The sequence below is a fragment of the Mobula hypostoma genome, chromosome 10 (assembly GCF_963921235.1).
Source record: "Mobula hypostoma chromosome 10, sMobHyp1.1, whole genome shotgun sequence".
Lineage (NCBI taxonomy): Eukaryota > Metazoa > Chordata > Chondrichthyes > Myliobatiformes > Myliobatidae > Mobula > Mobula hypostoma.
The window spans coordinates 4,194,906-4,220,815 of NC_086106.1; the positions used below are offsets into that span (position 1 = coordinate 4,194,906).

A 25,910-nucleotide genomic window follows, 5' to 3' on the forward strand; every position below is an offset into this window, starting at 1 on the left:
TAGAGGGTTAAGCACCCAGCGGTGTTGCGGCACACAGCGGGTTAAGCGCCAGCGGGGTCGCGGCACACAGCGGGTTAAGCGCCCAGCGGGGGTGCGGCACCCAGCGGGTTAAGCGCCCAGCGGGTGTGCGGCACACAGCGGGTTAAGCGCCCAGCGGGGGTGCGGCACCCAGCGGGTTAAGCGCCCAGCGGGTGTGCGGCACACAGCGGGTTAAGCGCCCAGCGGGTGTGCGGCACACAGCGGGTTAAGCGCCCAGCGGGTGTGCGGCACACAGCGGGTTAAGCGCCCAGCGGGTGTGCGGCACCCAGCGGGTTAAGCGCCCAGCGGGTGTGCGGCACACAGCGGGTTAAGCGCCCAGCGGGGTCGCGGCACCCAGCGGGTTAAGCGCCCAGCGGGGTCGCGGCACACAGCGGGTTAAGCGCCCAGCGGGGGTGCGGCACACAGCGGGTTAAGCGCCCAGCGGGGGGCGCGGCACCCAGCGGGTTAAGCGCCCAGCGGGGGGCGCGGCACACAGCGGGTTAAGCGCCCAGCGGGGGGCGCGGCACACAGCGGGTTGAGCGCCCAGCGGGGGCGCGGCACACAGCGGGTTAAGCGCCCAGCGGGGGGCGCGGCACACAGCGGGTTGAGCGCCCAGCGGGGGCGCGGCACACAGCGGGTTAAGCGCCCAGCGGGGGGCGCGGCACACAGCGGGTTGAGCGCCCAGCGGGGGGCGCGGCACACAGCGGGTTAAGCGCCCAGCGGGGGGCGCGGCACACAGCGGGTTGAGCGCCCAGCGGGGTCGCGGCACACAGCGGGTTAAGCGCCCAGCGGGGGGCGCGGCACCCAGCGGGTTGAGCGCCCAGCGGGGTCGCGGCACACAGCGGGTTAAGCGCCCAGCGGGGGGCGCGGCACCCAGCGGGTTGAGCGCCCAGCGGGGTCGCGGCACACAGCGGGTTAAGCGCCCAGCGGGGGCGCGGCACCCAGCGGGTTGAGCGCCCAGCGGGGTCGCGGCACACAGCGGGTTAAGCGCCCAGCGGGGGCGCGGCACACAGCGGGTTAAGCGCCCAGCGGGGTCGCGGCACACAGCGGGTTAAGCGCCCAGCGGGGGTGCGGCACACAGCGGGTTAAGCGCTCCCGACCGGCGAGTCACTGGCGGATCGGAGTGATCCTCCGTCCATATATGGAGATGCCGTGAATTCTCCGCCCTGATAGGCTGGCGGCGCCTCGCAAGTGTCTGTCAACAAATGGCCTCCCTCCTCCGGCGCTGCAGATGCTAGCGACAGGCGGACTCCGGCCCTGCGAGACCCTCGACACGCAGCTTCACCGCGATCCGGACTCGGGGCCGCAGAGGACCGGAGCGGTTCGGGATGCATCACGCCGCAAGATCTGAACTCATCGCGTCTCTCCACACCAGCCCGCAGCTGATCGGTGTGTGCGAGTGAGCGAGACCGTGTGTCTGCGTGTGCGTGTGCGTGTATGTAGTACGCGTGTCTCTCCCGAAGACCATCCCACTCGAGGCCCGGATTGCATGGCAGAGCAGGGGACTCGATTGCTGTCAACACTGGCCAGAAGACGCCACGCTGGGGCATCTACTTCTTTGTGATGAAGGTGAGCTGTTAATCCGGGGAAGGGCTGCGGTGGTTTTTAGGATTAGCGGAGCGTCCGTTTCGGCCGCGATCCGTTCCGTTTCCTGCGCCCCGCGTTTGCACTTGTGGAGTTAAAATCCCCCTCCGGGTCGGTCCGGCTCGGGAAGGGAACGCCGCCGCTTTCGCTGCGTCTCCTTCGCCGGCCAGCCGTTGGCTCGCCTCGGCTCGGGTGACATTCTGCGATCCGCGAGTCCGGCGCGGCTCTTGTGTTGACATCTCCTGCCAGACACGCGTTCCCCCCCCCCCTCCTCCCCGTCACCCGTCACCCGTCACTGGGGCCTCCGTCCTGCCGGGGTGTGTGCTCGTGATTCACAGAAACCAGCTTCACGATCACCGGCGAGAGATCTGTTAACTTTGCGGCAGGGAACAATGCACTGCGTGATAGTGTAGAGACGAAACTGAATTACAGTGGATATTTAATTAAATCAGGAGTGCAGGAAACAGAAAATTTAAAAAAAAGTAGCGAGGCAGTGCCCATGGGTTCATTCAGAAATCGGATGGCAGAGGGGAAGAAGTTGTTCCTGAATCATTGAGTGTTTGTCTTCAGGCTCCTGTACCTCCTCCCTGATGGTACCGATGAGAAGAGGGCATGTCCTGGGTGGTGGGGGTCCTTAATAATGGATGCTGCCCTTTTTCTTTTGACGCATCGCTCCTTGAAGATGTCCTGGATGCTGGTGATGATGTTTAAACTCTGCAGCTTATTTCGATCCTGTGCAGTAGCCTGCCCACCAAACCGGCCGGTGATGCAGCCAGCTAGAATGCTCTCCACGGTATAGCTGTAGGAATTTGCAGGGGGCCCGTGATTTTCCAGAGCTTTTCCCCCAAAACACACACACACACACACACACACACACACACACACACACACACACACACACACACACACACACACACACACACACACACACACACACACACACACACACACACACACACACACACACACACACAGAGTCTAGGGATAAACACCCCAACACCTAAGAAACTGGGTTAAACTGATCACTTTTCTAAAAAAAAAACTCCCGCTGTTATTGTGGAACTCAACAGTGGGAAGTCCGAAGTTTAATTCAGCCCCGCGCGTCGGCCCGGTGAGGAATTGACCGGGCTGGGGACGGGCTGATGCCGAGATTGGGCCGCTGGTTGAGAGAGCTGCGGACTTGGCCGCGGTTCAGCGCCGGGGACTTGCGGCACTGAGCGACTGGTATCGATCGCCTCCGGGGCTGTGCTGCGGGCTGCCCTTTCCAATCCGGGCCAGCCTGTGGATCAATAACTGATACCGAAAACATCGCGTGGTGGAGTGGGGGGGGGTAGTTTTATTTAAAAGGCGCTTGCAGGAAATTAACTTGTACTGACGCCTCTCTCACCGAGGTAGGCAGTGTTGTTGATGTGTCTGGTCAGAGGTTGCAGGTGAAGGCTGAGGGAGATTCCATCACCACTCACTGTCTCTTCACCCTCCCCATTGTAGAGGGCACAAGGCTCAGCAAGGTAACTAGCCCAACTCTCAGATTCCCATTCCCCCCCCCAGTCTAAGTTGGGGTGCTGTGGGGCTTCTTACTGACCCATACAGATTCCTGCCCCCTCCTAGAAGGTCAGTTTGCCCCATTCCCTAACTCTTTGTGGGGGTCATTTCCCCAAGTCCCTGACTGCTGGGGCAGGGGGCAAGGAGGCATTTGCCTGATGGCCAACTCTGTGTGGGTGTTTGTGTTTGTGTTTGGAGGGCGTCACTTGCCCAATTCCTTGACTCTTACGGGTCCATTCCCTAAATCACTGACTCTTTTCGGGGAGGAAATGGGAGGGGTCAGTTTCTTGAACCCTAACCCCTCAGGGAAGTCCGTTGCCCAATTCCCTGACTCATCCTGGGGTGGGGGAGGTAGGGTGTTTTGTTATCTTGAGCATCAGGAGACCAGACAAAGCTGATCTATTTGAGTTTGTATTAGATTCAGTTTTTACTGAGATTACCGGTAAAACTGCATTTTGATGACACAATGGTGGCCACAGAAAGGCTTAATTAAGTAAATAGACCAGGTACTGATTTACAGAATAACCTGATTATGCACAGGTCTAACAGTAAATCCAATTTTCTGTTACAATGGGTACACACCATAGCCTAATCAGTGAAGTTCCTGAAACATGGGCATTGTTGCTGCCATATTCTGTGCCTCTGTGGTTCACCTGTTAGCACGTCAGCACAACCCTGCTCGATGAAGTCCTGCTGAAGGGTTTCGGCCCGAAATGTCCACTGTTTATTCCCCCTCCATGGATGCTGCCCAACCTGCTGAGTTCCTCTAGCATTTTCTGTGTGTGTTGGTCTGGGTTTCCAGCATCTGCAGAATCTCGTGTCCACATCCACATTTACTACTGTGTGCCGTGTCGTATGACGTGGGAGATCACGGTCTTCCTTGGCGAATTTTTCTACGGAAGCGATTAGCCATTGCCGTCTTCTGAGCAGTGCCTTTACAAGACGGGTGACCCCAGCCATTAAAGTCAAAGCCGATTTTATTATCAGAGTATACGTATGTCACCATCCAGATGGCCTACTCCTGCTCCTATTTCTTATGTATGTACACCTGTGAGACTCTTTGTCCTGTGGGCATACTCAGCAAATCTATAGAATAGTAACTATAACAGGATCAATGAAAGATCAACCAGAGCGCAGAAAACAACAAACTGTGCAAATGCAAATATAGATAATGAGAACATGAGATAAAGAGTCCTTAAAGTGAGATCATTGGTTGTGGGAACATCTCAATGGATGGGCAAGTGAGTGTAGTTATCCCCTTTTGCTCAAGAGCCTGATGGTTGAGGGGTAATAACTGTTCCTGAACCTGGTGGTGCGAGTCCTGAGGCTCCTGTAATTTCTACATGATGGCAACAGCGAGAAAAGCGCGTGTCCTGGGTGGTGGGGATCTCTGATGATGGATGCTGCTTTCCTATGACGACGTTTCATGTAGATATGCTCAGTGGTTGGGAGGGCTTTACCCGTGATAGACTACTTTTTGTAGGATTTTCCATTATCAATACTTGTTATCAATACTCTACAGAGATTGTCTGCCTGGTGTCAGTGGTCACATAACCAGGACTTGTGATCTGCACCGGCTGCTCGTACGACCGTCCACCACCTGCTCCCATGGCTTCACCTGACCCTGATCGGGGGCTAAAGGCTGATTTATACTTGTACGTCAAATCGACACTGTAGGTAGGGCGTTGCCACGCACCCTACACAGAGCCTACGCGGATCCCTACGCCGTAGCCTGACGCGCACCTCTCCCAAAATGTAACTACGCATCGCGGCAACGCAGACTGCAACAGCTGTGATTGGTCCGCTTGGTAGCATCGCATTTCCTCCTACGCTGCAATAGCTTCCCATTGGGTGACTGAAGGGCAGGGAAGGAACTCTGGCTGCAATGCTTTCCATAAAGCTTTACAGACCTCCGAAATTATGGAGGACGCATTTCGCTTTTACGAAAAAAGATGCTCGCTTTAAACTTGTTTACCCCGAGAAAGACTACCATGACCATGGAGCCTTGCGCGGGCAGGTGTGTGCGCATGCACGATGTGTATGAATTGCAGAGCGACGCAGACACACCAACACATAATTATAAATGCTCGCAACGGCGTAGCCCACTTGCGTAGGTTACAGCGTAAGCTGCTACGCACAAATATAAATCACCCTTAAGCAGGTGCTGCACCTTGCAGATCTGCAGGCTAGCGGAGGGAAGGAGCATCTTACACCTCCTTTGGTAGAGACATATCTCCACCCTGTGCCCATATTAGTTATTTGCCCTCTCTATTCTTTCCTCTACAACACAATAGCAATGTGAACAGGTTGAGGCTGGCTGTTTTGAATCAAGATCAGGCTTGTTATCTTCCCAGACATACAGGCCCTTCCGGCCTGAACCCCCCCCCCCCATTACACTCATGTGACCAATTCACTTACTAATCTATAGGTCTTTTGAAGGTGGGAGGAAACGGGAGACTCCGGAGGAAACCCACGTGATCATGGAAAGAATGTTACGAACTCCTTACAGAGAGTTCAGGGCCGCTGGTGGTTCAAAGCGTTAGGCTGACATTACCGCTACGTTACAGTGATAACTGTCGTTATCATTGGCATCCGGCGTGAAGTTTGTTGTTTTGTGGCAGCAGTACTGTAGAAGGCAAAGCTGCAATGAATAGGGAAATGGTGCGAAAGAGGCAAACTGAGGTAGTGGTCATGGGTTCAGTGTCCATTCAGGAATCAGATGGCAGAGGGGAAGAAGCTGTTCCTGAATCGTTGAGTGTGTGTCTTCAGGCTTCTGTACCTCCTCCCTGATGGTAGCGATGAGAAGAGGGCATGCCCTGGGTGGTGGGGGTCTTTAATGATGGATGCTGCCTTCATTAGGCATCACCGTTTGAAAATGTCCCAGATGTGGGGGGGGAGGGGGAGGGTGGCTTTTGGCCATGTTGGTGCTCGGTGATTCTGCAACCCTCTAAAGGCTCTTGTGATCTTGTATATTAGACTTCTAATAAATGATATATTGGGTGGTGGAGTGGAGATGCATCTCCACCAAAGGAGGTGTAAGGTGCTCCTTTCGTCCGCTAGCCTGCAGGTCACCCTTGGGCAAGGTGTAGCACCTGCTTAGCCCCCTCACCCCTCCCCACACCCCCCCGATCAGGGTCACATGAAGCCATGGGGGCAGGTGGTGGATGGTCGTACGAGCAGCCGGTGCAGATCACAAGTCCTGGTTACGTGACCACTGACACCAGGCAGACAACCTCTGAAGAGTATTGATAATGGCTGGAGTCACCTGTCTTGTAAAGACACTGCCCAGAAGAAGACGATGGCAAACCACTTCTATAGAAAAATTTGCGAAGAACAATCACAGTCGTGGAAAGACCACGATCACCCACTTCATACGACACGGAATATAATGAACGGACTGACCTCCATACCGGGTGGCGATGGAACCAGTTAGAATGCTCTCCGTCATACATCCGTAGAAATTTTTGGGCATCTTTGGTGACAATCCTAATCTCCACTAATTCTTAATGAAGTCTATCCACTGTGATTGCATCAATCTGCTGAGCTCAGGAAAGATCCTCTGAGATGCTGGTGTGAGGAGTTTGAAACTGCTTACTTTTTCCACTGCTGACGCCCCGACGAGGGCCGTGTGTTCTCCCGACTTCTCCTTCCTGAAGTCCACAGTCAGTTCATTGGTTTTGCTGAAGTTGAGTCCGAGGTTGTTATTGCGACAACGATTTGCCTCCTCATACTACGGAACCAATCCCTCCACTTTCTTCAGGGGGTGTCAGGAGTGTCATGGAAGCCTCACTGCTTGTACTGGCTCGTAAAGGATTGTCCGAGAGTGCGTGCCCGGCTCCAGCAACACTCTTGGAGCCAACTGGTATAAAACGACTCATTTCTGTCTTGTGTAGCTCTGACCCTAAACGCAGCCAATAAGGTCCTTGAATGAGTGCTCTCATCAACAGTGACTTGACCTGTAAAAATGGCTGGAAAGCACATTGGGATGTTCTGAAGTGTTCGCGTGAAGTGCTGTGGCTAAGTCCGCTGGACCTGACCCAGTGAATCCTGAGGCACTGAGGTTGGTACGGTGGCGTAGTGGTGAGCACGACGCTTCATGGTACCAGTGACCCGGGTTCAATTCCTGCCGCTGCCCGTAAGGAGTTTGTACGTTCTGCCCGTGACCGCGTGGGTTTCCTCCGGGTGCTCCGGTTTCCTCCCACAGTCTGAAGACGTACTGGTCATTGTAAATTGTCCTGTGATTTGGCTAGGGTTAAATTGCGGGGTTGCTGGTCACTGCGGCTCAAAGGGCCGGAAGGGCCGACGCTGTGCTGTATTTCAATCAATGAGCATCAAATAGCTAGGGAAGAATTTCTGGGATCCTGGCGTGGATAATTGTTTCAGTTTTAGATTTGGGGCCCAGCGAGTCCATGCCACCCATGTGATCTACCAACCGGTACATCTTTGGACTGTGGGAGGAAACCGGAGCACCCGGAGGAAACCCACGCGGTCACGGGCAGAACGTACAAACTCCTGACAGGCGGCGGCTGGAATGGTGTTACCGTTAGTCAGGGGTGAGGTACTGGAAGATTGGAGGGTGGTTAATGTTGTGCGTTTATTTAAAGAAGGCTGCAAGATCAAGCACGGGGAACGTGAGGGTGCGGAACCTGACATCAGGGGTAGGAATGTTACTGGAGGTACAGAGTGTACCTGCATTTGGATGGGCAAGCACTGATTAAAACCGCGAGACTCTGCGGATTCTGGAAATCCAGAGCGACACACACACACACACACACACAAAACGCTGGAGGAACTCGGCAGCCAAGTTCCCTCTAAGGCGAGCGCGTGTGTGTGTGCTCAAAGGAATTTTAAACAGCGTACAAAAGGTTGTCGCCCTCCACCTAGTCGGCATGTTTCGTATATTTCACAATTGTACAGAATCTCATTTCCTTTTCTGGTTCCTGACGCAGATGATTTTCTTTTAGAACTGGCTTATTTATACTGTTTTTTTTAATCGAAGAAATTAATTCAGTGTTCACATGTTGCTGTCGCTGGGTAAGAAGTTGCAGGGCACAAGATTTCTGTGCACACTGGCCGTGACCGATTAGAGGGAACATCGCTCAGCAGGTCAGGCAGCATCTATCGAGAGGGACAAGAGTTGACGTTTCGGGCCGAGTGTTATGTGAAGGGTTAGTTTACATTTCGGACAAGAGCCGCTTCTACCACGCCGGTCGCCGATTGGGATGCAGCAGCTGTTTCCTATTGGTTGCCTTGAGTGCCACGGTACCGGTGTCCGGTGGGTGCCTGGGGCTTTGCTTTGTCAGCTTCACACTGCGACCGGTGCTGAAGGGCCATTGGGAAAGTGTGCTGTGATACGCGAAGGCCCACATGCTCACTTAGCTAAATAACTGTTTGTTGAATGTTTATAGTTTATAGTTCTATAACTTCGGGAGACTTAATTGGGCACCGTTGAGTTTGAAGTGTTACTGAACGTTCAGTGTCATAGCTTCTGTAACTAATGGTGGCTTAGATGTTTGATCGAATATTTGACTGTCTGTAACTGAATGGCGAATGTGCTTATTTGTAGTCAGTGTCCTCTGTCTCAGTTACCAAACCGGTAAACCTGCTTCCTTGTAACACCGAGACCCTTCAGCAGGAATAATGACATCAGTCCAGTTGAAGGGATTGGCCAAAGACGCCCTCTGCTTATTCCTCTCCATGGATGCTGCCTGAAGGGCGGACTAGAATAGCCAGCGTGGATCTGTGCGTGGGAGATCATGTCTCACAAATTTGATTGAGTTTTTTTTGAAGAAGTGACCAAGAGTGTTGGCGAGGGCAGGGAGGTGAGATGTGAACGTGGTCTTTAGCAATCCCTTTGAGAAGGTTCTGCATGGTGGCCTGATCCAGCTGAGCTGGCTAATTGGGTACAAAACTGGCTTGGTGATGGGAGTGAGTCAAAAGACAAAGTCGGGTCTAACGTCATGCACAAGTGTATGTGTGCTCTGAAAACTCTTCCAGCAGCATCACAGGCTCGGAGTGTCAAGTATTGGAATTGGCTTATTATTGTCTCATAGCAGTCAAAAGCTTGTCTTGTGTGCTGTTCATACAGCTCAACGTTCTCCCTCCCTCCTGCCATCTGGCAAAAGGTACCGAAGCATTCGGGCTCTTACGACCAGACTGTGCAACAGTTTCTTCCCCCAAGCCATCAGACTCCTCAATACTCAGAGTCTGGACTGACATCCACGTTATTTATTATTATATTGTGGCGGCTCGCCCACGCAGCAAGCGAACCGGCTCCCACAGTCGCCGGTTAGCCCGCAGCCAGCGGCGGCCAAGCGGGCTCTGACTGCGGGGCAGACCTCGGCCCGGAAGCCGACGTCGCTCCCGCCCCACAAAGGGCGGGGGTTGCTGGGAGTGGGTTACTTAAGCGCGCGCCGATTCAAACCGTAAATATTTTCAACCAGACCCTGGTCGACTCAGTGTGTTGTTTTTGCTCATCGCCTATCATCGCGACTACGTTGGTGACCCCGACATGATATGAGCATGCAACCTTCCCATGGAACGAGCATGGCGGTCGGCAGTGGCGGGGCCCGGAACCCCACCTTTGATGATAAAAGCACCAAGACTCGGAAGTGGTGCCATTCCTTGGTGTGGGTGTTCGGTGCTCCACTGCTGGGACGCGGGAGGGCTGGGCTTTCGGCCGTGCCGCAGCACCAATTTCGATGGTGGTTCCGCCGTTTTGTTTGGCGCACCAAAGCACGTCCACGCGGGCAGCCACCCTGCGCGGGTCTCTGAAGCCTTCATCTGCTAGCAGGAGGCGGATGTCTTCTGGCATTTGCTCCAAGAAGGTCTGTTCAAACAGCAGGCAAGGCTTGTGGCCGTCTGCCAGTGCTAGCATGTCGCTCATCAGGGCTGATGGCGCACAGTCACCCAGGCCGTCCACATGCAGTAACTGCACGGCCCGTTCACAGCGGGCGAGGCCAAACGTGCGGATTAACAGGGCCTTGAGTGCCTCGTACCTGTCTGTTGCCGGGCTCTGATGCAGAAAGTCGATAACGCGACCCGCTGTCTTCTGGTCGAGGGTGCCAACCACGTAGTAGTACCTGGTGGCGTCTGTGACGGTTTGCCTGACCTGGAACTGGGCCTCTGCTTGCTCAAACCAGACCAGGGGTTGGGTGGTCCAGAAGGTTGGCAGTTTAAGGGACACTGCATTCTGTCCAAATGCCGATGGACCGTCGGGGTCACCGATGTCGCTGCACTGATATGCAACAAGTGAAAACAACACACTGAGTCGAGCAGGGTCTGGTCGTAAACATTTACTGTTTGAATCAGCGCGCGCTTAAGCAACCCCCGCCATTTGCGACGTCGGCTTCCGGGCCGAGGTCTGCCCGCAGTCAGAGTCCCCTCGGTTGCCGCCGGCTGCGGACTCGCCAGCGACTGCTGGAGCCGGTTCGCTTGCCGCGTGGGTGAGCCGCCACAATATTGTAATTTGTCCCCTACTGTGCCTGTTGTCTTGTTTATTAATTATTGCACTGCCCTGCACTGTTTTGTGCACTTTATGTAGTCCTGTGCAGGTCTGTAGTCTAGTGTAGTTTTAATGTTGTTTTACGTGGTCTAGTGTAGCCTTGTGCTGTCTCACATAGTCTAGTGTAGTTTTGTGTTGTTTCATGTAGCACCAGGGTCCTGGAGGAACGTTGTTTCATTTTTACTGTGTACTGTACCAGCAGCTTATGGTCGAAATGACAAGAAACTTGACTTGGCAAAGATTGGGCAGACTAATCTCAGGGTTGTATAGCGCGTACGTACTTTTCAAAGCTCAAAGTAAGTTCTGTCAACAAAGTACATATATGTTACCAGATACAACCCTGAGATTCATCTTCTTGAGGGCATGATCAACAAATCCACAATAGAATAACGATCGTAATGAATCAATTACGGACCACGCCACTTGAGTGTTCGACCAGAGTGCAGAAGATGGCCAACTGTGCAACACAAAAGAATAATAATAGTAAATATCAAGAACATGAGACGAAGAGTCCTTGAAAGTGAGTCTATAGGTTGTGGGAACAGTTCAATGTTGGGGCAAGTGAAGTTGAGTGAAGTTATCCCCTCTGGTTCAAGGGCCTGATGGTTGAGGGGTAATAGCGATGCCTGAAGCTGGTGGTGTGAGTTCTGAGGCTCCTGTGCCTTCTTCCTGATGGCGGCAGTGAGGAGAGAGCATGTGCTGGGTGTTGGGGTAGTCCCTGGTGATGGATGCTCCTTTCCTGCAAGAACGCTTCATGTAGATGTGCTCGATGTTGGGGAGGACTTTCCCCCATGGTGGACTGGGCCGTATCCATTACTTCTTGTAGGATTTTGCGTTCAAGGGCGTTGGTGTTTCCATACCAGCCAGTCAATATACTCTCCTCTACACATCTATAGAATTTCGACAAAGTTTTTGGATGTCATGCCGAATATTCCCAAATGCCTGAAGAAGTAGAGGCACTGCCATGCTTTCTTTATAATTGCATTTGTGTGCTGGGCCCAGGACTTGGTCTGAAATAACACCCAGGAATTTAAAGTTGCTGACTCTTTCCACCTCTGATCGTCCAATGAGGACTGGCTCGTGGACCTCTGCTTTCCCTCTCCTGACGTCAATAATCAGCCCTTTGGTCTTGTCGACATTGAGCTGTAGTTATGACATCACTCGGCCAGTTTTCAGTCTCCCTGCTACTCATCACCACCTTTGATTTGGCTGACGACAGTGGTGCGGGTACTTTGATAATCAATGTACTTTGAATCCTTGAAATCATTTCACAGTGCATTGAGCTGGAAGAGGGTAAAATAATAACATAATGGGTTTATACAACATAAACCAGGAGATTATGGACCAATGAGTCTGACATCAGTTATTGGAAGGTTTTCTAAGGGACCGGATATATAAGTATTTGGTTAGACATGGACTGATTAAGGATTAAGGATAGTCAGCATGGCTTCATGCATGTAGGTCATGTCTAACCAATCTTAAAGAGTTTTTTGAGAAAGTTACCGGGAAAGTGGATGAAGGCTGGGCAGTGAATGTTGTCTACAACTCTACATGAACTTAAGCAAGGCATTTGACAAGGTCCCGCGTGGGAGGCTGGTCAGGAAGGTTCAGTCGCTGAGCATTCAGGGTGAGGTAGTAAACTGGATTAGACACTGGCTTTGTGGGAGAAACCAGAGAGTGGTTGTAGATGGTTGTCTCTCTGACTGGAGGCCTGGGACTAGTGGTGTGCCACAGGGATCGGTGCTGGGTCCTTCGTCTATATCAATGATCTGGATAATAATGTGGTTAACTAGATCGGCAAATTTGCGGAAGACACCAAGACTGGGGGTGTAGTGGACAGTGAGGAAGGCCATCATGGCTTGTGGAGGGGTCTGCATCAGCTGGAAAAATGGGCTGAAAAATGGCAGATGGAATTTAATGAAGACAAGTGTGAGGTAGGTTTCGTACAGTGAACAGTCGGGCATTGAGGAGTGCGGCAGAACAAAGGGATCCGGGAATACCGGGCCATAATTCATTGACAGCGGCTTCACTGGTAGATAGGGTCATAAAGAAAGCTTTTGGCATGTTGGCCTTCGTAAATCAATGTATTGAGTACAGGAAATGGGATGTTACGTTGAAGTTGTATAAGACGTTGGTGAGGCCTAATTTGGAGGATTGTGTGCAGTTTTGGTCACCTACCTACAGGAAAGATGTAAATAAGGTTAAAAGAGTGCAGGGGAAATTTACAAGGATGTTGCCGGGACTGGAGGACCTGAGTTATAAGGAAAGATTGAATAGGTTAGGACTTTATTCCTTGGAACGTAGAGGATTGAGGTGAGGTTTGATAGAGGCATACAAAATTGTGAGGGGTATAGACAGGGTAAACGCAAACAGGTTTTTTCCATTGAGGCTGGGTGGAACTACAACCAGAGGTCATGGGTTAAGGGTGAAAGGTGAAAAGTTTGAGGGGAACGTGAGGGGAAACTTCACTCTGAGGGTGGTGAGAGTGTGGAACGAGCTGGCAGCACAAGTGATGCATGCGAGCTCGATTTCAATGTTCAAGTGAAGTTTGGATAGGTACATGGATGACAGGGGTATGGAGGGCTACGGACACGGTGCAGGTCGACGGGAGTAGACAGGTTAAGTGGTTCAGCACGGACTAAATGGGCCGAAGGGCCTGTTTCAGTGCTGTACTTTTGTGCGAATCTGTGATTCTGATAACAATACAGAACACGGCGCAGCACATCACACAAACCAATCTTCCGTCCGTGGACTCACTTTACACCGCACGCTGTCGGAGCAGTGCTGCCAGGATAATCAAGGATACGACCCACCCAGCCAACACACTTTTCCTCCCTCTTCCCTCCGGGAGAAGGCTCAGGAGCTTGAAGACTCGTACGGCCAGATTTGGGAACAGCTTCTTTCCAACAGTGATAAGACTGCTGAACAGAACCTGACCCGGATCCGGGCCGTACCCTCCAAATATCCGGACCTGCCTCTCGGTTTTTTTGGACTACCTTACTTTCCATTTTTCTATTTTCTATTTATGATTTATAATTTAAATTTTTAATATTTACTATCGATTTGTACTCCAGGGAGCGGGAAGCGCAGAATCAAATATCGCTGTGATGATTGTACGTTCTAGTATCAATTGTTTGGCGAAAATAGAGTATAAAATGTAAAGGACACCAAAAGAGCACAGTGCAGGTAAACGACACAATGCAAGTGCCCGGTCTGCAATGTTCACAAGGTAAAACACAAATTAAACGTGGATCGTACAAGCTCATCACAGGCAAGGCCCTCCTTTCCACTGAGCACATCAACAAGGAGTGCTGTCGCAGTAGGGCAGCGTCCGTGATGAAGGGGACCCAGGTCTTGCTCACGTCTTGATGCTGCCGTCAGTCAGGAGGTTCGGCAGCACCTGGATCTGCACCACAACGTTCAGGAACAGTCACAATCCGTCACCCATCAGTCTCCTGAACAGAGTTGCAGTGAACTCTGAACTGATTTCCACAACCTATGTACTCGCTGTCTAGGACTCTGCATCCCATGTTCTCAGTATTATTGATTTATTGATTTTTTTTGTGTTAGCTTCTTTTGCACATTGTGTTTGTACTTTTCCATTGATTTTACTGTATCTCTTTGTTCTGTGAGTGCTGCAAGAAAACGAACCTCAGGGTTGTATGTGGTGACTTTGATAATAAACTTACTTTGAACTTTGAGAAAGAACACAATCAGGACGAACGGAAATCTCTGGTAGGGCAGGGTGGTGAATGTGGTCACAGTGTTTTGCGGGTTGGTTGAAGGACTGACTGATTGGAGGAAGGTAGCTGTCCCTAGTGTGGGACTTCAGGCTTCTGTACCTCCTGCCCGATGGTAGCCTTGAGGAGATGGTGTAACCACGACGATGGGGTTCTTCGATGTCTCCTGGAGGCAGCACCTGAGTCAGAATTGGGTTTAATATCAGCCGCATATGTTATGAAATCTGTTATGTGGCATCAGTACGTTGCAATGCATAATAAAGACAATAAGTAAATAAGTAAACACGAAGAAATCTGCAGATGCATTCACCAGCAACTTTTATGTGTGTTGGTTGAAGTAAGTAAGTAGTGACATACATCAAAGTTGCTGGTGAATGCAGCAGGCCAAGCAGCATTTATAGGAAGAGGCGCAGTCGACGTTTCAGGCCGAGACCCTTCGTCCTGACTTGTTGCTTGAATTTCCAGCATCTGCAGAATTCCTGTTGTTTAAGTAAGTAGTGAGGTAGTGTTCATGGGTTCAATGTCCATTCCAAAATCAGATAGAAACCATAGAAACTACAGCACAGAAACAGGCCTTTCGGCCCTTCTTGGCTGTGCCGAACCATTTTCTGCCTAGTCCCACTGACCTGCACACGGACCATATCCCTCCATACACCTCCCATCCATGTATCTGTCCAATTTATTCTTAAATGTTAAAAAAGAACCCGCATTTACCACCTCATCTGGCAGCTCATTCCAGACTCCCACCACTCTCTGTGTGAAGAAGCCCCCCCAATGTTCCCTTTAAACTTTTCCCCCCTCACCCTAAACCCATGTCCTCTGGTTTTTTTCTCCCCTTGCCTCAGTGGAAAAAGCCTGCTTGCATTCACTCTATCTATACCCATCATAATTTTATATACCTCTATCAAATCTCCCCTCATTCTTCTACGCTCCACGGAATAAAGTCCCAACCTATTCAACCTTTCTCTGTAACTGAGTTTCTCAAGTCCCGGCAACATCCTTGTAAACCTTCTCTGCACTCTTTCAACCTTATTTATATCCTTCCTGTAATTTGGTGACCAAAACTGAACACAATACTCCAGATTCAGCCTCACCAATGCCTTATACAACCTCAACATAACCCCCCAGCTCTTATACTCAATACTTCGATTAATAAAGGCCAATGTACCAAAAGCTCTCTTTACGACCCTATCTACCTGTGACGCCACTTTTAGGGAATTTTGTATCTGTATTCCCAGATCCCTCTGTTCTACTGCACTCCTCAGTGCCTTACCATTAACCCTGTATGTTCTACCTTGGTTTGTCCTTCCAAAGTGCAATACCTCACACTTGTCTGTATTAAATTCCATCTGCCATTTTTCAGCCCATTTTTCCAGCTGGTTCAAATCCCTCTGCAAGCTTTGAAAACCTTCCTTACTGTCCACTACACCTCCAATCTTTGTATCATCAGCAAATTTGCTGATCCAATTTACCACATTATCATCCAGATCATTGATATAGATGACAAATAACAATGGACCCAGCACTGATCCCTGTGGCACACTGCTAGTCACAGGCCTCCACTCTGAGAAGCAATTCTCTACTACCACTCTTTGGCTTCTTCCATTGAGCCAATGTCTAATCCAATTTACCACCTCTCCGTGTATACCTAGCGACTGAATTTTCCTAACTAACCTCCCATGCGGAACCTTGTCAAAGGCCTTACTGAAGTCCATGTAGACAATATCCACTTTCCTGGTAACATCCTCGAAAAACTCCAATAGCTTGGTCAAACATGACCTACCATGCACAAAGCCATGTTGACTCTCCCTAATAAGTCCCTGTCTATCCAAATACTTGTAGATTCTGTCTCTTAGTACTCCCTCCAATAACTTACCCACTACCGACGTCAAACTTACCGGCCTATAATTTCCCGGATTACTTTTCGTTTCTTTTTTAAACAACGGAACAACATGAGCCACTCTCCAATCCTCCGGCACCTCGCCTGTAGACACCGACATTTTAAATATATCTGCCAGGGTCCCTGCAATTTCAACACTAGTCTCCTTCAAGGTCTGAGGGAATACCCTGTCAGGTCCTGGGGGTTTATCCACTTTAATTTGCCTCAAGGTAGCAAGCACCTCCTCCTTTTCAATCTATACAGTTTCCATGATCTCGCTACTTGTTTCCCTCAATTCCATAGACTTCATGCCAGTTTCCTTAGTAAATCCAGATGGAAAAAAACCCATTTAAGATCTCCCCCATTTCTTTTGGTTCCGCACATAGCCGACCACTCTGATCTTCAAGAGGACCAATTTTATCCCTTACCATCCTTTTGCTCTTAATATACCTGTAAAAGCTCTTTGGATTATCCTTCACTTTGACTGCCAAGGCAACCTCATGTCTTCTTTTAGCCCTCCTGATTTCTTTCTTAAGTATTTTCTTGCACTTCTTATACTCCTCAAGCACCTTATTTACTCCGTTTCCTATACATTTCATACAACTCCCTCTTCTTCTTTATCAGAGTTGCAATATCCCTTGAGAACAAAGGTTCCTTATTCCTATTCACTTTGCCTTTAATCCTGACAAGAACATATAAGTTCTGCACTCTCAAAATTTCTCCTTTGAAGGCTTCCCACTTACCGATCACATCCTTGCCAGAGAACAACCTGTCCCAATCCACGCTTTTTCGATCCTTTCTCATTTCTTCAAATTTGGCCTTCTTCCAGTTTAGAACCTCAACCCTAGGACCAGATCTATGTTTATCCCTGATCAAGTTGAAACTAATGGTGTTATGATCACTGGAACCAAAGTGCTCCCCTACACAGACTTCCGTCATTTGTCCTAACTCGTTTCCTAACAGGAGATCCAATATTGCATCCCCTCTAGTTGGTACCTCTATATATTGATTTAGAAAACTTTCCTGAACACATTTTACAAACTAACCCATCTAGACCCCTAACAGTATGGGAGTCCCAATGAATATGTGGAAAATTAAAATTAAAATCCCCTACCACCACAACTTTATGTTTCCTGCAGTTGTCTGCTATCTCTCTGCAGATTTGCTCCTCCAATTCTTGCTGGCTATTGGGTGGTCTATAATACAACCCCACTAATGTGGCCATACCTTTCCTGTTTCTCAGCTCCACCCATAAGAAGTTGTTCCTGAATCATTGAGTGTGTGTCTTCGGGCTCCTGTACCTCCTCCCTGATGGAAGTAATGAGAACAGGGCATGTCCTGGGTGGTGGGGGTCCTTAATGATGGATGCTGCCTTTTTGAGGTATCGCTCCCTGAGGGTGTCCTGGATGCTGGGTAGGCTGGCTGAGTTTAGAACTTTCTGCAGCTTCTTTCGATCCCCTCCGATACCAGACAGTGTTGCAGCCAGTTAGAATGCTTGCCACAGTACATCTGTAGAAATGTGTGGGTGTCTGATGACGTAGAAGCTTCCATTATTGGAGAGAGATGTGCCATTGGGTCAGTCTGTCGCTCTCTGCACCCGAGCGTAAAGCCCTGACTCCAGCCAACATAGCTCTCTGGGTCATGTGGGACACAAATCTCCAAACCTTACGACAAGGTCATGGTCCTCAGAAGTTAGTGCCAAGGTATCACCTGCATTGACTTTGCATTCATTATATTTAGTGTAACAGAGTGGAATAGGCCCTTCCGCCCAACAAGCCACAACAGCCAGCAACCGGCCTACTGAACCCCAGCCTCATCGCAGGACAATTCACAATGACCAGTTAACCTACCAAGTGGTACGTCTTTGGACTGCGGGAGGAAAAACACCCAAATTAAATCCGTGCTGTCACGGGGAAACGTACAAACTCCTTTATAGGTGTTGCCGGCACCCGAATTGAACTCTGAACTCTCCAAACTCCCTACCCTGTCCAATTCTGGCCTCCTACATTGGAGACACGGGCATCTGTGGGCGCTGGGATCTGGAGCAGAAAACGGTCTGCTGGAGGAACCGGGCAGGTCAGGACTGACGCAGGGATTTGACTCAAAACATCAGCAGTTCCTTCTACCAATGCAGCTCATCCCACTGTGTTCCTCCGGCAGATTGTTCCTGGCCTCCATGATGTTCCCTTAGTTCATTCCCTCTCTCACTGGTAACAGTGCCTAATTCTACTGGAGCCGGCACCCTTCCCTGAATTCTCCATTCCATGCATTTCAGTTCCAAATTCTGACTGAAACCATTGGTGAGAAGTCATTTGTGACATTTTACCACGACGACTGAATTATTACAGTACAGAGATAGGTTATTTGGCCCGTCGAGTCCATGCCATCTCATGGTTAAGCATGTTGTTAGCACGTCCCCGTCAGGGATTCCCAACCTCATTTTGTACATGCCATGGACCCCCTACTCCCGAGAGATGGTCTCTGTGCTCGAGTGGTCTCTCTGTCTCCCTCAGTGCTGCTGGAGGTTGGTGCTGAAGTTCCCGGTCTGCGGTTTATGGTTTGGACTCTTCTGATTTTATATTTTTATATTTGGTGTTTTCACTAGTTCTTTCTTGTTGCCATTGGCGCAATTTGGCTTTTTTTTTGCATGTGTGTGTTGGGGGGGGTTGATATTCTTCTTGCCATTGGCATGATTTGTTTTTTTTTGCGTGTGGTTGATATTGTTGCCATTTGCACGATTTGTCTTTTTTTTGCGTGTAGGGGCTTGATGTTCTTGTTGCTGTCTGCGGGATTTGTTTTGTTTTGCTTTGCACCGGGGTGGGGGGGGGGCGCGGTTGGTGTTTTTCTTTGAACAGCTTCCCTGGTTTTCTTTGTTTCCTGACTATCTGGAGAAGACGAATCTCAGGGAGTTGTATACTGCACACACACTTTGATAATAAACATACTGTGAACCTGTCATTAAACGAGGGGTACATGGACCCCAGGTTAGGAACCCCTACAGTGCAAGTTATCCTCTCTCAAATGTCAGTCTCATAGAACACCTCCGTACAGAAACAGGCCATTCGGCCCTTCTAGCCCATGCTGAATGGTTACTCTGCTTACTCCCATCGACCCACACCTGGACCATATCTCTCCATACCCCTCCCACCCATGTACTTGCCCAAACTTAAATGTTGAAATCGAGCAACACTTCCAGCGGCAGCTCGTTCCACACACTCACCACCCTCTGAGTGAAGAAGCTCCCCCCTCAGCTTCCCCTTAAACATCTCACCGTTGGGTAGATATTACTTTGTCACTTCATCACTTTCTGCCTATCACCTCCCCCTGTGTCCCCTCCTCCTTCCCTTTCTCCTGTGGTCCATTAAGAAATGATACAATATTATCACAGAAACACAGGACAGACCAAGACTGAAAAACTGACAAAAACCACATAAACCACATAACTATAGCATATAATTACAACAGTGCAAAGCAATACCGTAATTTGATGAAGAACAGGCCATGGGCACAGTAAAAAAAAGTTCAAAGTCTCTCGAAAGTCCCACATCTCACGCAGACGGGAGAAGGAAGAAAACGCTCCCTGCCGTGCCCGACCACAGTCCGACTCTGAGTCGTCCGAAAACTTCGAGCCTCCGACACCGAGCACCGAGCACCATCTCTGCCAAGCGCTTCGACCCCAGCTCCGGCCGCCAGCAGCAGGCAAAGCCGAGGATTTGGGGCCTTCCCTCCGGAGATTCTCGATCGCACAGTAGCAGCGGCAGCGAACCGGGCATTTCAGAAGTTTCTCCAGATGTTCCTCTGCTTCTCACGGCTGTTTCCATCAAATCAGGATTGTGCACAGTACCCTATTTAACAAATATGATATCATTTCACCGGAGAGGCTGCACGTGCTGCGTCGCGTCATCATCTTCTCCTCGCGCCAAATATCGAAATCCTGATGCAACATCAAATGCTGAATACGTAAAAGTGTGTATGGTGAATGAAATTGATTCCTGGGGTGCCATGGGTAGCGTATTATTTGGTTTCTGCCAGACTTTGTGCACAGTTTGTTCCATTGATTTTATTTTTATTTCTTTGTTCTACTGTGAGTACCTGCAAGAATTTGAATCTCAGGGTAGTATATGGTGATGCGTACGCGCTTCGATGATAGGTTTACTTTGAACTTTGAACTTCTGAAATGCATCACTTGCGTCAAATCAGATCAGCGGGGATTATGCTTGGGGGCGGGGCCTGACACCAATTCTGGCACCAACATGGCGTCCCTACAATTTACTAACCCCGATCTGCACTTTGGAACGAGGGAGGAAAACAGAGCACCTGAAGGAATTCCGTATGGTCACGGGAAGAGCGTTCACACTCCTAACAGACAGTGGAAGTGGGGGGGGGGGGCGGGAATCAAATTCCGATCGGGGATCCCTAGCACTGTAAAGTGAACGGGCTAGCTACTCTGCTAATGTGCTGACTACCAACTGATGCCTTGGCATCTTATCTTGTTTCTGTGCTACAGGCTGTTACAACTATAATTCTGCGAATTTCTTGGCTTTCGCGGGATTAGACGTGGAGAGAGTGAGCAATTTCAAGTTCATGGGTGTCAGCATCTCTACTTTACTTTATAGTCGCCAAACAATTGATACTAGAACGTACAATCATCATAGCGATATTTGATTCTGTACTTCCCGCTCCCTGGATTACAAATCGATAGTAAATATTAAAATTTAAATTATTTAAATTATAAATCATAAATAGAAAATAGAAAAGGGAAAGTAAGATAGTGCAAAAAATACCGAGAGGCAGGTCCGGATATTTGGAGGGTACGGCCCAGATCTGGGTCAGGATCCATTCAGCAGTCTTATCACAGTTGGAAAGAAGCTGTTCCCAAATCTGGCCGTACGAGTCTTCAAGCTCCTGAACCTTCTCCCAGAGGGAAGAGAGACGAAAAGTCTGTTGGCTGGGTGGGTTGTGTCCTTGATTATCCTGGCAGCACTGCTCCGACAGCGTGCGGTGTAAAGTGAGTCCAAGGACGGAAGATTGGTTTGTGTGATGTGCTGCGCCGTGTTCACGATCTTCCGCGGCTTCTCCCGGTCTTGGACAGGACAACTTCCATACCAGGTTGTGATGCACCCTAGAAGAATGCTTTCTACGGTGCATCTATAAAAATTAGTGAGGGTTTTAGGGGACAGGCCAAATTTCTTTAGCTTTCTCAGGATCTATCCTGGGCCCAACGTATTGATGCAGTTACAAAGAAAGCATGACAGACTATGTTTTTACAGTGCAGTGCTTATAAAAAGTATTCACCTCCTTCCCTGGAGGTTTTCATGTTTAATTTGGCTTTTTTGACACTGATCAACAGAAAAAAAGACCCTTTCTTGTCAAAGTGAAAACAGATCTCTACAAAGTGATCTAAAGTAATTACAATTATAAAACACAAAATAATTGATTGTGTAAGTATTCAGCCCCTTTAATATGACACAGCAAATCAGCACTGGTGCAGATCACCGTGTGCAGTCATTGATTGCAAAAAATACTCCCGTATCTGGAAGGTCCAACTGCTGGTGAGTCAGTATCCTGGCAAAAACTACACCATGAAGACAAAGGAACACTCCAAGCAACTCCGCGAAAAGGTTATTAAAAAGTGCAAGTCAGGAGATGAATACAAGGATATTTCCATGTCACTGAATATCCCCTGGAGTACAGTTCAGTCAATCATTAAGAAATGGGAAGAATATGGCACAACTGTAAATCTGCCGAGAGCTGGCTGTCCTCAAAAATCGTGAGTGACCGTGCAAGAAGGGGATTGGTGAGAGAGGCCATCAAGAAACCTATGACAACTCTGGAGGAGTTACCAGCTTCAGTGGCTGAGACGGGAGAGACTGTGAATACAACTGTTGCCCAGATGCTTCACCAGTCACAGCTTTATGTGAGAGTGGCAAAGAGAAAACCACTGTTGGGGAAAAAAAAACACACACATGAAATCTCGGCTAGAGTTTGCCGGAAGGCATATGGGAGACTCTTAAGTCAGCTGGATGAAGGTTCTGTGGTCTGATGAAACCAAAATAGAGCTTTCTGGTCATCAGACTAAACATAAGCCAAACACTGCACAACATCAAAAATATACCATCCCTGTTGTGGAGCACGGTGGTGGCTGCATCATGCTGTGGGGATGCTTCACTGCAGCAGGCCCTGGAAGGCTTGTGAAGGTAGAGGGTAAAATACAGGGAAATCCTGGAGGAAAACCTGATGCAGTCTGCAAGAGAACTGTGACTTGGGAGAAGATTTGTTTTCCTTCAAGACAGTAAGCCCAAGCGTAAAGCCAAAGCTACACAGGAATGGATTAAAAGTAACAAAGTTAATGTCCTGGAGTGGCCAAGTCAGAGTCCAGACCTCAATCTAATTGAGAATTTGTGGCTGGACTTGAAAAGGGCTGTTCACTCATGATCCCCATGAAATCTGACAGAGCTTGAGCAGTTTTGTAAAGAAGAATGGGGAAATGTTTGTGTGCAGATGTGCAAAGCTGATTCAGACCTATCCACACAGACTCAAGGCTGTAATTGCTACCAAAGGGGCATCTACGAAATACTGACTTGAAGGAGGTGAGTAATTATGCAATCAATTATTTTGTTTTATATTTGTAATTAATTTAGATCACTTTGTAGAGATCTGTTTTCACTTTGACATGAAAGAGTTTTTTCCTATTGATGAGTGTCAAAAAAGCCAAATTAAATCCACCGTGATTCAATGTTATAAAACAAAAAAACATGAAAAATTTCGGGGGGGGGGAGAATATTTTATAAAAGCAACTGAGAGTAGAGAGGTAGTGTTCATGAGTTCATTGTCCATTCAGAAATCCGATGACAGAAGGGAAGAAGCTGGCATATGATGGTGATATTAAATCTGATTCTTATTCTTGCATCTGCCTTTGTCATTTTTTGCTGGGCAAAAGGTTTAAAAATAGGTATATTCCTTGGTCTTTGCTGATGGGAACAGCTTCCCTCTGTGTCCCCTTGGTAAACACATGTCCTTCCAAGATTCTTGAGGTCTTTTCCCCAAGAGTCAAAACTGGAGATTCCCCAGTTGAACAATACAGCTGTCAAAGATACAAGAGCAGTGAAATACTTACTGTTACAATCTGCCAACAAAACATGTCCTCTTTCCAATAGGATGAGGTCTGATTGGCCCTCGTATCTCTCAGAGGGCTGTGGCCAAATGGCCTAATTCTGCTCCTGTGACTTGTGGTCTTCCTCCCAGAGGACCATGACCTTGTTGTAGGGTTTGGAGGCTTGCGTGCCTCAGTGACCCAGAGAGCTAAGTTGGCTATATGATTTGGCTCTTGGTAGGGTCACCCCTTGCCAAACAGGTCAAAGGGCAGAGGCCAGACTAAGAGTGGTCCACCGGTCCTCCAGGTTCGGGGGTTCAGCTCAGGGCTGACAACCCTGACTGGTAAAAAATCAATGGGTTATATTGCAACTTTATAAAGCTCTGGTTAGGCCACAACTGGAGTATTGCATACAGTTCTGGTCGCCTCACTATAGGAAGGATGTTGAGGCTTTGGAGAAGAGGTTTACCAGGATGCTGCCTGGTTTAGAGAGCGTGTGCTATCACGAGAGGCTGGGTAAACTTGGGTTGTTTTCTCTGGAGCTTCGGAGGCCGAGGGGCGATCTGACAGAGGTTTACAAGATTATGAAAGGCAGAGATAGAGTGGACAGGGGTATCTGTTTCCCAGGGTTGAAATGTCTAACACCAGAGGGCATGCATTGAAGGTGAGGGGGGGTAGGTTCAAAGGGGGATGTGAGGGGTAAGTTTTTTACTCAGAGAATGGTGGATGTCTGGAATGTGCTGCCTGGTGTGGTGATAGAGGTAAATACGTTAGAGGCTTTTAAGAGATGTTTGGATAGGCACATGGATGTGAGGAAGATGGAGGGATATGGACATGGTGTACGTAGGAGGGATTAGTGTTTGGCTATTTTTGATTTGCTTTTTACCTGGGTTCAGCACAACATTGTAGGCCGAATGGCCTGTTCCTGTGCTGTACTCTCCTATGTTCTGAAACAAAACTGTTACAGAAACAGCGGTGAAGAACCCTTCTGATTGCAATGAGATCTCCGATTCTGCACCTGGAACTTGCATGACTGGCAGCGTGAAAACTGCGCTACTCTGGTCCTGTAGGTTCCGGGAGAAGACAGGAGAATGGGGTTAGGACGGATATGGATCCGCCATGATGAAATGGTGGAGAAGATTTGTTGGGCCAAAAAGCCGAATCCTGCTCCTTTGTCTCGGCGTTGAACAGTACGGTTCAGTACCAGCACGACCCTTTGTCTCGGTGTTGAACAGTACGGTTCAGTACCAGTATGATCCTTTGGCCCACGATGTGTGCCGAGCCTTTAGTCTCTGAGATCAGCACACCACCTTTAAGCCTGCACTGTATTCAGTCTGCTTTGTGGAGTCTGAGTATCCAGCTTGTGGAAAAAGATCAGCTTTGTTTGTCACACGTACGTCAAGGTATCGAAGCAGGCCGTTGAAGTGCTTGGTTTTGTGTCGACGACCAGCCGTCAGAGATGTGCTGGAGGCAGTCCTCGAGTGTTACCACACTTCTGGCGCCAACTTAGCATTCCTCCATTGCACTTGCTCTATCCCACAATTCTTTTGGACTGTGGGAGGAAACCGGAGTATCCGGGGGAAACCCACGCGGTCACGGTGGGGAGAACGTACAAATTCCGCACAGGCAGAGGTGGGAATCGAACTGGGGTCGCTGGTACTGTAAAGCGTCGTGCCAACCACGATGCTACTGTGCTGCCCTACGTTGTTAACTGTTTACTTTTCTGTTCGAGGAGTGTGGTAGCTAACCGTCCCGTCGGTTTGTAGGTTAATTGGTCATTGTAAGTCATCCCGTGATTAGCCTAGGGTTAAATCGGGGGACGGCTGGGTGTCACGGCTCGAAGGGCCGGACTGGTGTTCTCCGTGCTGTCTCTGAATAAATACAGTCTGAACCGTGTGTGAAGGAAGGAGTTAATGTTGCAATTGGATCTTCCTGGGCACTTTAGATAGACCCCAGCGTTGGAAAGGCCAGTCAGTCCTCAAACCAGCGGGAGAGACAGTATCTTCAACATTGTGGCATTATTTGCCTCTAGCTGGGGATTAGGACCAACAGCCAACTGCAGGTGCTACCCCCTGTGCTACGTTGACACAGAATCGCAGACGATGTGAAGGTGGGTGGAGGGTCAGATAGTTTTGAGGAAGTAGAGAGGCTACAGAAGGACTGAGACAGATTAGGAGAATGGGCAAAGAAATGGCAGATGGAATACAGTGTCGGGAATTGTCAAAGATCAATTTTCAGGTTGAGTTGGTGGTGAGGAAGGCAAATGCAATATTAGCATTCATTTCAAGAGGACAAGAATATAAAAGCAATGATGTAATGTTGAGACTTTATAAAGTACAGGTGGGGCCCATTTGGAGTATTGTGGGCCCTTTATCTTAGAAAGAATTTTGGGTCCTTTATCTTAGAAAGGATTTGTTGAATCTGAAGAGAGTTCAAAGGAGGTGCAAGAAAATGTTTCTGGGATTGAATGGCTTGTCATGTGAGGAAGGTTTGATGGCTCTGGGCCTGTATTCACTGGAATTCAGAAGAATGAGGGGTGATCTCATTGAA

General features: G+C 49.3%; 1 protein-coding gene across 1 annotated transcript in view; it reads left to right on the top strand.

Annotated features, from left to right (window-relative positions):
• The first annotated feature begins 1,447 nt into the window (after positions 1 to 1,447).
• Positions 1,448 to 25,910, top strand: part of fbxo46 (F-box protein 46) — a 41,120-nt gene continuing 16,657 nt past the window's right edge. Inside the window, exon 1 of the mRNA XM_063059918.1 lies at positions 1,448 to 1,587. The gene's annotated coding sequence lies outside the window, so the exon portion shown is untranslated. The remainder of the gene's footprint in view (positions 1,588 to 25,910) is intronic.